The 12807-nt window shown below is 44.0% G+C and overlaps 1 protein-coding gene across 2 annotated transcripts in view; it reads left to right on the forward strand.

Annotated features, from left to right (window-relative positions):
• The window catches only part of LOC311136232 (E3 ubiquitin-protein ligase Siah2-like), a 33264-nt gene that overhangs the window by 11862 nt on the left and 8595 nt on the right, over nt 1–12807 (forward strand). The window lies entirely within an intron of this gene.

The raw sequence follows: 12807 nt of genomic DNA on the forward strand, positions 1-12807 counted from the left end.
GAAAAGCGAGTCAGGTAAAGAGCTTTTTTTTGTCTTCAAGGGGCAGTGTTTTATTTTGAGACGGGCTTGAATAAGCTAAGTAGCCAATAGCCATATGGTAGCATCATTTGTCTGATTCTCTGTAATAATGGTATGGGAATAATAATAATGCATTTTATTTTGTAAAGTGGTTTCTTGCATCAAACACAACCTTTTCAGTCACCTTGTCTGAAGGAATCTGGAATTTTATGTAGGCTAATTAACTTGTGAAGCTTATTATGTGAGCTTACTCAGAAACGCTTTAATTAACTAATAATAATATGCCATTTAGCAGATGCTTTTATCCAAAGCGACTTACAGTCATGTGTGCATACATTTTTACGTATGGCTGGTCCCGGGGATCGAACCCACTACCCTGGCGTTACAAGCGTCATGCTCTACCAATTGAGCTACAGAGGACCACTAGTATAGGCCTACTATTTTATCTCTGACTATTATAGAGCTACTCTCTCAAGTTATCTTGTTGGGGCGAGTGACTCTGAACTTACAATGGCTAGCCCAAAGTCGTTATATTTTTCTTGTGCTTTATGCTATTTGCCTCATGACTCCTGCATGCTTTGTTGACTATGAACTTGTTTGTTTACCCAACCGTGGGACAGACTGTTTGTTCCCACACTCGGGACTCTGACTCTCTTGGTTACATGGACTCTTGGCCTCCCATCCTATTCTAACCACCTTTCGCCGGCTTTGTATTCATGTTACCTGATGAAATTGCTGTACAATATGATCTTGTTGCCATCTGATGCACATCCAAATGTCATACAAAAATCAACACTGCAGAGCTCTCCCTGTCCTCGGCCGTGCCCTGATTGAATTACTGCTGATGATATCTGGAAATGTGCATGTACACCCTGGCCCATCTACTGTTGCTAGCCCCAATTCTAACTTGTCCTATATCTGTTTCACTGATTTCTGCTCTCGTAAAAGCCTGGGTTTTCTGCACGTTAACACTAGATGCTTATTACCTAAAATGTATCAATTGAAAGTGTGGGTTTACAGCTCCAATCCAGATGTGTTGGCCATTACTGAGATGTGGTTAAGAGAGTGTTTTGAACACTGATGTTAACCTTTCTGGTTATAACCTTTTTCGGCAAGACAGATCTTCTAAAGGTGGTGGAGTGGCAATCTTTACCAAGGAACACCTTCAGTGCTCTGTTGTCTCCACCAAGTCTGTCCCCAAACAATTTGATTTGCTGGTTTTAAGCATTAAACTTTCAAATAGCTCTTTGTTGACTGTTGCTGGGTGTTATCGTCCACCATCAGCACCGGCCTGTACCCTACCTGCCCTAAGCTCTCTCCTGGCCCCTTACACTAAGTCTGAATTTGACCTACTAGGTGACCTAAACTGGGACATGCTTAAACCACCTGACCAAGTCCTAAAGCAATGGGACTCCCTAAATCTTTCTCAAATTATTACCAATCCCACAAGGTATGACTCCAAACACCCATAAAAGGCTACTCTCCATGATGTTATCCTCACAAATAATCCTGATAGGTATCAGTCTGGTGTTTTCTGTAATGACCTTAGTGATCACTGTTTTACAGCCTGTGTTCGTAATGGCTTCTCAGTGAAACGACCTGTCCTGATTTGTCATAAACATTTGCTAAAAACCTTTAATGAGCAAGACTGGCAGAGTTACTCCACCTCAAGAATTCCATTTGGCGAAAGGTTCGGCACACGCATACTCAGGCTGACTCGTTCAGGCAAATGAGAAATAAGTGCACTCAGGCTATCCGGAAGGCCAAAGTTAGTTACTTTTAAGGAGCAGTTCTCTCTTTGTGGGTCTAACCCCAAGAAGTTCTGGAAAACGGTTAAAGACCTGGAGAATAAACCCTCCTCACAGCTGCCCATGTCCCTTAATGTTGATGATGTAGTTGGACAAGGACCACATGGCTGAGCTCTTTAATCACCACTTCATTAAATCAGGATTCCTATTTGACTCAGCCATGCCTCCTTGCCCGTCCAACATTTCCTTCTCCCACCCCTTCTAATGCGACTAGCGCCGATGCGCCTCCCTCTCTTTCCCCTGCCCCGCTACAAAGTTTCTCCCTGTAGGCAATCACTGAGTCTGAGGTGCTAAAGGAGCTCCTTAAACTTGACCCCCAAAAACCATCTGGGTCAGATGGTTTAAATCCTTTCTTCTTGAAGGTTGCTGCCCCTATTATCGCCAAGCCTATCTCTGACCTTTTTTAACTTGTCTCTCCTCTCTGGGGAGGTTCCCATTGCTTTGAAGGCAGCCACAGTGCTTCCTTTATTTAAAGGGGAAGATCAAGCTGATCCTAACTGTTATAGGCCAATTTCTATTTTGCCCTGTTTATCAAAGTGTTGGAAAAACGTTTCGACTGGCTTTCTTGATGTCTATAGTATTCTCTCTGGTATGCAATCTGGTTTCCGTTCAGGTTATGGATGTGTCACTGCAACCTTAAAGGTCCTAAATGATGTCACCATTGCCCTTGATTCTAAGCAATGTTGTGCTGCTATTTTTATTGGCTTGGCCAAAGCTTTTGATAAGGTAGACCATTCCATTCTTGTGGGCCGGCTAAGGAGTATTGGTGTCTCTGAGGCGTATCAAATTGGCGACTTTTGGCCTGGTTTGCTAACCACCTCTCTAACCACCTCTCTAACGTCAGAACATCTGCTGTCTCAGCCTCTGCCTGTCACCAAGGGAGTACCCCAAGGCTCGATCCTAGCCCCACACTCTTCTCAATTTACATCAACAACATAGCTCAGGCATTAAGAAGCTCTCTCATCCATTTATATGCAGATGATAGTCTTATACTCAACTGGCCCCTCCCTGGATTTTGTGTTAAACGCTTTACTACAAAGCTTTCTTAGTGTCCAACAAGCTTTCTCTGCCCTTAACCTTGTTCTGAACACCTCCAAACAAAGGTCATGTGGTTTGGTAAGAAGAATGCCCCTCTCCCCACCGGTGTGATTACTACTTCTGAGGGTTTAGAGCTTGAGGTAGTCACCTCATACAAGTACTTGGGAGTATGGCTAGACGGTACACTGTCCTTCTCTCAGCACATACCAAATCAAAATCAAATTGTATTTGTCACATGCGCCAAATACAACAGGTGTAGACCTTACAGTGAAATGCTTACTTACAAGCCCTTAACCAACAATGCAGTTTTAAGAAAGAATACCCCCCAAAATAAATAAGAATAATTATAGAGCAGCAGTAAAAAACAGTAGCAAGGCTATATACAGGGGGCACCGGCACAGAGTCAATGTGTGGGGACACCGGCCAGTCGAGGCAATATGTACATGTAGGTAGAGTTATTAAAGTGACTATGCATAGATAATAAACAGAGAGTAGCAGCAGCGCAAAAGAGGGGGGCAATGCAAATAGTCTGGGTAGCCTTATGGCTTGGGGGTAAAAGCTGTTTAGAATCCTCTTGGACCTAGACTTGGCACTCCGGTACCGCTTGCCGTGCGGTAAAAGAGAGAACAGTCTATGACCAGGGTGGCTGGAGTCTTTGACAATTTTTAGGGCCTTCCTCTGACACCGCCTGGTATAGAGGTCCTGGATGGCAGGAAGCTTGGTCCCAGTGATGTACTGGGCTGTACGCACTACCCTCTGTAGTGCCTTGCGGTCGGAGGCCGAGCAGTTGCCTTATCAGGCGGTGATGCAACCAGTCAGGATGCTCTCGATGGTGCAGCTGTATAACCTTTTGAGGATCTGAGGACCCATGCCAAATCTTTTCAGTCTCCTGAGGGGGAACTCTTCTTTTTCCTGTAGTCCACAATCATCTCCTTTGTCTTGATCACGTTGAGGGAGCGGTTGTTGTCCTGGCACCACACGGCCAGGTCTCTGACCTCCTCTGTATAGGCTGTCTCGTCGTTGTCGGTGATCAGGCCTGCCACTGTTGTGTCATCGGCAAACTTAATGATGGTGTTGGAGTCGTTGCTGGCCATGCAGTCATGAGTGAACAGGGAGTACAGGAGGGGACTGAGCACGCACCCCTGAGGGGCCCCCGTGTTAAAGATCAGCGTGGCGGATGTGTTGTTACCTACCCTTACCACCTGGGGGTGGCCGTCAGGAAGTCCAGAATCCAGTTGCAGAGGGAGGTGTTCAGTCCCAGGGTCCCTAGCTTGGCGATGAGCTTTGAGGGCACTATGGTGTTGAACACTGAGCTGTAGTCAATGAATAGCATTCTCACATTTCCTTTTGTCCAGGTGTGAAAGGGCAGTGTGGAGTGCAATAGAGATTGCATCATCTGTGGATCTGTTGGGGTGGTATGCAAATTGGAGTGGGTCTAGGGTTTCTGGGATAATGGTGTTGATGCGAGCCATGACCAGCCTTTCAAAGCACTTCACGGCTACAGACGTGAGTGCTACGGGTCGGTAGTCAATTAGGCAGGTTACCTTAGTCCCTGTGCCCAAGAACACTATGGTGGTCTGCTTGAAACATGTTGGTATTACAGACTCAGACAGGGAGAGGTTGAAAATGTCAGTGAAGACACTTGCCAGTTGGTCAGCGCATGCTCAGGGTACACGTCCTGGTAATCCGTCTGGCCCTGCGGCCTTGTGAATGTTGACCTATTTAAAGGTCTTACTCATGTCGGCTATGGAGAGCTTTATCACACAGTCGTCCGGAACAGCTGATGCTCTCATGCATGTTTCAATGTTACTTGCCTCGAAGCGAGCATAGAAGTAATTTAGTTCGTCTGGTAGGCTCGTGTCACTGGGCAGCTCGCGGCTGTGCTTCCCTTTGTAGTCCTGTAATAGTTTGCAAGCCCTGCCACATCCGACGAGTGCGGAACCGGTGGAGTTCGATCTGATCTTTGCCTGTTTGATGGTTCGTCTGAGGGCATTACGGGATTTCTTATAAGCTTCCGGGTTAGACTCCCGCTCCTTGAAAGCAGCAGCTCTACCCTTTAGCTCAGTGCGGATGTTGCCTGTAATCCATGGCTTCTGGTTGGGGTATATACGTACAGTCACTGTGGGGATGACGTTATCTAAGCACTTATTGATGAAGCCAGTGACTGATGTGTTGTACTCCTCAATGCCATCAGAAGAATCCCTGAACATATTCCAGTCTGTGCTAGCAAAACAGTCCTGTAGCTTAGCATCTGCTTCATCTGACCACTTTTCTTTATTGACCGAGTCACTGGTGCTTCCTGCTTTAGTTTTTGGTTGTACGCAGGAATCAAGAGGATATAATTATGGTCAGATTTGCCAAATGGAGGGCGAGGGAGAGCTTTGTACGCGTCTCTATGTGTGGAGTAAAGGTGGTCTAGAGTTTTTCTCCCTCTGGTTGCACATTTAACATGCTGGTAGAAATGAGGTAAACGGATTTAAGTTTCCCTGCATTAAAGTCCCCGGCCACTAGGAGCGCCGCCTCTGGATGAGCGTTTTCCTGTTTGTTTATGGCCGAATATAGCTCATTGAGTGCGGTCTTAGTGCCAGCATCGGTTTGTGGTGGTAAATGGACAGCTACGAAGAATATAGATAAACTCTCTTGGTAGATAGTGTGGTCTACAGCTTATCATGAGATACTCTACCTCAGGTGAGCAAAACCTTGAGACTTCCTTAGATATCGTGCACCAGCTGTTGTTTACAAATATACATAGACCGCCACCCCTTGTCTTACCAGAGGCTGCTGTTCTATCCTGCCGATACAGTGCATAACCCGCCAGCTGTATGTTATTCATGTCGCCGTTCAGCCACGACTCTGTGAAAACATAAGATATTACAGTTTTGAATGTCCCGTTGGTAGGATATACGTGCTTTTAGTTCGTCCACTTTATTATCCAGCGATTGTACGTTGGCCAATAGTACCGATGGCAAAGGTCGCCGGCTCCTTATCAGGCACCCGATCTCCTTCCACGATATCTCCTTTTCTTTTTACTGCGAATGACGGGGATGAGGGCCCTGTCGGGTGTCTGGAGCAAATCCGACTCATTAAAGACAAATTCTACGTCCAGTTCAAGGTGAGTAATCGCTGTTCTGATGTCCAGAAGCTATTTTCGGTCATAAGAGACGGTAGCAGCAACATTATGTACAAAATAAGTTACAAACGATGCGAAAAAACAAACAAAATAGCACGGTTGGTTAAGAGTCCATAATACGGCAGCCATCCCCTCCGGCTAAAGTTAAATCTAGACTTGGTTCCTCTATCGTAATCGCTCCTCTTTCACCCCAGCTGCCAAACTAACCCTGATTCAGATGACCATCCTACCCATGCTAGATTACGGAGACATAATTTATAGATCGGCAGGTAAGGGTACTCTCGAGCGGCTAGATGTTCTTTACCGTTCAGCCATCAGATTTGCCACCAATGCTCCTTATAGGACAAATCAATGCACTCTATACTCCTGTAAACTGGTCATCTCTGTATACCGTCACAAGACCCACTGGTTGATGCTTATTTATAAAACCCTCTTAGGCCTCACTCCCCCCCTATCTGAGATACCTACTGCAGCCCTCATCCTCCACATACAACAACCTTTCTGCCAGTCACATTCTGTTAAAGGTCCCCAAAGCGCGCACATCCCTGGGTCGCTCCTCTTTCCAGTTTGCTGCAGCTAGCGACTGGAACGAGCTGCAAAAAACACTCAAACTGGACAGTTTTATCTCCATCTCTTCATTCAAAGACTCAATCATGTAAACTCTTACTGACAGTTGTGGCTGCTTCGCGTGATGTATTGTTGTCTCTATCTTCTTGCCCTTTGTGCTGTTGTCTGTGCCCAATAATGTTTGTACCATCTGTTGTGCTGCTGCCATGTTGTGTTGCTACCATGTTGTTGTCATGTCGTGTTGCTACCATGCTGTGTTGTCATGTGTTGCTGCCATGCTATGTTGTTGTCTTAGGTCTCTCTTTATGTAGTGTTGTGGTGTCTCTCTTGTCGTGATGTGTGTTTTGTCCTATATTTTTATTTTGAATCCCAGCCCCCGTCCCCGCAGGAGGCCTTTTGCCTTTTGGTAGGCCGTCATTGTAAGTATGAATTTGTTCTTAACTGACTTGCCTAGTTAAATGAAGGTTAAATAAAGATAAATTGAACTATGGTAAGTGAAGTGGATTTACACCCGGTAAGGGAATTATGGTAAGGGAATTACATCATGGGTCCCTGATCTGTACTACACAGAAATGCATAATTATAGATATGAATGTCATTCTCCTCATATTTTACAAGTTTGGACATCACAGCGCAGCACAGCAGAACACAGTAGAATACAATTCAAAGTACAGTACAATAACTGTACTGTACTATACTTTACCTTCCTTTACTTTACTGTATTGGACTGTACTCTACTGTGCTCTACTCACTGTACTGTACTCAGTACTGTGCTCTACACACTTGACTGTGCTGTGCTATCCAAACTTGTGAAACACGTCTATGATGGGTTCAGGTTTAGTCCAATCCATTAACATGAAGGCCAGGGTAGACTGACCAAATTTCAACTACTGGCCGGAACATAATTACAAATAATTTGTAGACTGCAAATTGACCGCAAGAAGGCCAAACGGATATATTTGACTAAAACAATAATCATTTCAAACCTTGCTAACATTTGTATATGATCACGTCTCTCTATTATGCCTGGGAATACTTGGGAACAGATTTACAAAATAAAATAATTTGAAAATAATTTCCTGTTGTTTTTACAGTCTTTTATGTCCAACAATGAAAATTCAAAAAAAGGCAGAACTTGGGGGGAATCAAATAAAATCACCAGCCAGTTGGGAAACCCCACTCTAGACCGAGCCCCCTGCCTCTACTCCAGCCCAAGTACACTAGTAGACCCATCTCCCCAGCCTCAGCCCCATCTCTATCTGCCCAGCACCAGTTCCAGTCCCATCCCTATTGATAGCCCTATCCCCCAGACTCCGCCATATCGCCCCAGCCATGCAGCCCCATCCCAAGCCAGCCAGTACTAGAAAGATAATGCTTTAGTTAGGATTTTAGCAAGCCTCCAGAGCCCAGGCCTGGGCTAGATTAGATGGTTGAATTCAAATAAGCGTGAGGGAGAGGGGAGGAAGACAATAGCATTTACCGCCACTGGGCAAATTTGTTAGCTTTTGTTAGTGTCAGGGGATTGCCAACAAACCAGTTGGTTTTTCAATCCCTGGTTTAGAGAGCTAAATAGATTTTTTTTAAATTGTGTGGGTGAATAAGTGTTTTGAGGGGGTTGTGTGTGTGCACTGCGTCATTGACATAGTATAGAGAAGTGTAGTTGACATGCGTCATGCTGTCGTTATTACTCCCTGGAGGCTCCTTGCAGTGGATGAAAACCCTGAGACTCTGTAGCACACCACAGAGAGAGGCCGGGCTATGACTCTGGTCCGACGCGCACGCACACACGCACACACGCGCACACACACACACACACACTGGAGGAGGAGTAGATAGAGGTGGGACGCAGTGTACAATCACTGTTATTGTATTTACGGATGAAGAGGAGAACGAGGGGTTTGATCCAAATGGAGCAGGGACATGCTACATTCCATGAGATGTAATGTGAGCGCTGCTCAGTTGTTTAGCGTATGTTAATGTTTTGGTGGCGCTGAGGAAATTTGAGACCATTTTTGATGGACAAGGTTTTTCAATTCAATTAGCCTAAATTAAATTAATTGGCAACATTGGGGCACTACCAGAGGTCCTCATTTACCCCCTCTCCCACCCAACCCCCCTACCACACACACTCCTCGTCCAGGAGGGGAGAGGAGGGAGTGAGCTTTATCACAGACGGCCTGCCGACATGATTACGGCACCAAATCCTGTCTATCATTCATTAATAAAGGTGGATAAGAGGATCAGCTTCCCCCGGGGACTCAGCCAGGGAAACAGACTGACTTCTATACAAATATTTGGGCTGGGAGACAGAGAGAAAATGGATAGAGAGGAATTTGCGTGACTGGAACTAGGCCAATTTGAAAATCTGAATGGAATGACTTTTAACCAGATTGTTAGGTTAATAATTGGGAAACTTTTAATCGACAGGGGAATCAGTATTTGATTTTAACCCACATTTTCTAACCCAAACAGTTGCAGTTGTGTGTGTCTCGCCCCTGATGGTTTTAATACCCAGCTGCCCTTTATATAGTGCACGGTTTGTCGGTCATGCCGCTATTCACCCAAATGGTCCAGTGGGTCCTAGCATAGCCATCGAACACACCAAGTGGGAAGCCTCTAATCTGCCACATAGATGAATATTTAATGGGGCAAATATTCAAACTTGCCCCCTTAGGCAGTTAACTGCAGGGATGTGCTCAATTCAGAGTTTTGGAATTGACTCCCATTCAACTCATGAGTTGAAATTCGACTTGATTGGCCACACACCACAGGATTTTGAGTTTGAGTGACAGGAATTAGAATTTAATTCATTGCAATTAAAATAAATTCCACTCAGTCATAGAACATGAAATATTCATTGACTCTGACAGGTCACACTTCCAGATACCAAAGAATATATCACTTTTCTCTGGAAACAATGTTCATACTCTTTTTACCTTAGTGCTTAGAATAGCCAATTATAACTTGAGGGTTACTAATGCATTCTGGGAAATGTAGTATTTCCCCTTGAATTAATGAAATATAATAACTGAATATTCACATACACAAGTTTTGTTTTCCTTCATCATTCAAATTTAAGAGTTTGTCCTGAAAATCTATTGTTTCAACAATATTTTATATGCATGTATATAACATGTTTTATGTACACAATGTACAGTCATGGCCAAAATTGTTGGCACCCCTGAAATTTTTCCAGAAAATGAAGTATTTCTCACAGAAAAGTATTGAAATTACACATGTTTTGCTATGCACATGTTTATTTCCTTTGTGTGTATTGGAATAACACAAAAAAAACAGGAAAAAAGCAAATTTGACATAATTTCACACAAAACTCAAAAAATGGGCCGGACAAAATGATTGGCACCCTTAACTTAATATTTAGTTGCACACCCTTTGGAAAAAATAACTGAAATCAGTCGCTTCCTATAACCATCAATAAGCTTCTTACACCTCTCACCCGGAATTTTGGACCACTCTTCTTTTGCAAACTGCTCCAGGTCTCTCATATTGGATGGGTGCCTTTTCCCAACAGCAATTTTAAGATCTCTCCACAGGTGTTCAATGGGATTAAGATCTGGACTCATTGCTGGCCACTTCAGAACTCTCCAGCGCTTTGTTGCCATCCATTTCTGGGTGCTTTTTGAAGTATGTTTGGGGTCATTGTCCTGCTGGAAGACCCATGATCTCGGACGCAAACCCAGCTTTCTGACACTGGGCCCTACATTGCGACCCAAAATCCTTTGGTAATCCTCAGATTTCATGATGCCTTGCACACAGTCAAGGCACCCAGTGCCAGAGGCAGCAAAACAACCCCAAAACATCTTTGAACCTCCACCATATTTGACTGTAGGTACTGTGTTCTTTTCTTTGAAGGCTTCATTACATTTTCGGTAAACAGTAGAACGATGTGCTTTACCAAAAAGCTCTATCTTGGTCTCATCTGTCCATAAGACGTTCTCCCAGAAGGAATTTGGCTTACTCATGTACATTTTGGCAAACTGTAGTCTTGCTTTTTTATGTCTCTGTGTCAGCAGTGGGGTCCTCCTGGGTCTCCTGCCATAGCGTTTCATTTCATTCAAATTTCGACGTATAGTTCGCGCTGACACTGATGCACCCTGAGCCTGCAGGACAGCTTGAATTTCTTTGGAACTTGTTTGGGGCTGCTTATCCACCATCCGGACTATCCTGCGTTGCAACCTTTCATCAATTTTTCTCTTCCGTCCACGTCCAGGGAGATTAGCTACAGTGCCATGGGTTGCAAACTTCTTGATCATGTTGCGCACTGTGGACAAAGGAACATCTAGATCTCTGGAGATGGACTTGTAACCTTGAGATTGTTGATATTTTTCCACAATTTTGGTTCTCAAGTCCTCAGACAGTTCTCTTTTCCTCTTTCTGTTCTCCATGCTTAGTGTGGCACACACAGAAACACAATGCAAAGACTGAGTCAACTTCTCTCCTTTTTATCTGCTTTCAGGTGTGATTTTTAGATTGCCCACACCTGTTACTTGCCCCAGGTGAGTTTAAAGGAGCATCACATGCTTGGAACAAACTTATTTATCCACAATTTTGAAAGGGTGCCAATAACTTTGTCCGGCCCATTTTTTTAGTTTTGTGTGAAATTATGTCAAATTTGCTTTTTTCCTGTTTTTTTTTGTGTTATTCCAATACACACAAAGGAAATAAACATGTGCATAGCAAAACATGTGTAATTTCAATACTTTTCTGTGAGAAATACTTCATTTTCTGGAAAAATTTCAGGGGTGCCAACAATTTTGGCCATGACTGTATATTTGTATAGATTACACCTAATATAGACTAGAAGAGGCATTTGAATTTCATTGAATTGAATTCTATTTCCTTCAAATTCGAATTGCAATTCTGTATCATGTTTACTATTTCAAATGTAAATTCAAGAATTGAATTGGAATTTATGAGTCATTCTCAATTCAATTCTGAATTGAGCACAACCCTGGTTAACTGGGGCCAAAACACAAGCATCTCACACACCATGTCACCTCCCTCTCTTCCCACCTTCACACCCTCCCATCCTTTCAACCCCAGGGCCACAGATGAAGGTTAGAAGGAGGACACAGCACATAGGCCCTGTTGGAATGCTTAGAAAAATGCATCCTTTCTTTCTTTCTTTCTTTCTTTCTTTCTTTCTTCCTACCTTGCTTGGAGTAATGACTGATCTAACAGAACTGAGTGGTTCTATTGCGACGTTTGCTTCAATTCCTTCCTGAAGGTTGTCCTGACTCTTACCCCAATTCAAGCTGTCCATCATAGACAATAGGTTGTCTATCTATCCCACGTGAGTCCAGCTCTAGCTCAACAGAAGCCCTCTCCCTGCAGCCTTATCCAGGCCAAACAGCCAAATCCACCCCCTCTATGCACCTTTCATTATATAATCCACTTATTAAATGGAGGAGCTACGCACATGACATATCTTCCTATACTGTCTGTCCTCTCCTGCTACACACTCTCTATCTTTACTGTTATCTGCTGATGATTCAATGTGTGTTTTTTTTTTTTTTTTACATCCCTGCTAACGATGTCATGTATCTCATTTAACTGAATGGCCTTGTATTGCATTGTTTTCATACGTCATTAACCATCAAATCCTCTAAAGATTTGTCCTGCCTAACATCTCCGTTGATGTGTTTGGAAGCTGTAGTAGTGCCAGAGGGTTTATGTCTAGAAAGGTGCTGCTGCTGTTCAACTAGATTTAAGCAGCCGTATGAGGAGGAGAGGAGGGAGAGCATACCAGTATGACCTTCATTGGTATTCCCTGTCTAAGATAATCAAGGAGAAAGCCCTGTACTGGAGCCATGCAATTCATCTCTTCTTGATTGACCTGAGCCTCTCCTCCTTTAAAGAGCAAGCACACCTCACACCAGCTCATAAGCATACACACACAAATATCTATAGGCAGCCGCTTTGTCATCAAACACGCACACCACACAAGTACACATCACACTCTCGTACCCTGACACTTTCACACTGAAAATGGAATGCAGCTGGCATTTACACTCAACCTTGGCTCCCCTCATCTGTGTGTAGCCTTAGTTTTCTATGCATGACATTGGTTGGACGGCAATGTCTCGCGAATGGTAACTGGTGATATTACAATCTCATGGGTCTTTTGATTAACATTTATTTTTATCGTTCTTCTACTCCCTCCTCTCATTTTATCTACTACTCTTCACGAGCCCTCCCACTCTCCCTCACACCCCCTCCCTCCTC

Source organism: Coregonus lavaretus, assembly GCF_964263955.1.
Source record: "Coregonus lavaretus genome assembly, chromosome: 10".
Taxonomy (NCBI): Eukaryota; Metazoa; Chordata; class Actinopteri; order Salmoniformes; family Salmonidae; genus Coregonus; species Coregonus lavaretus.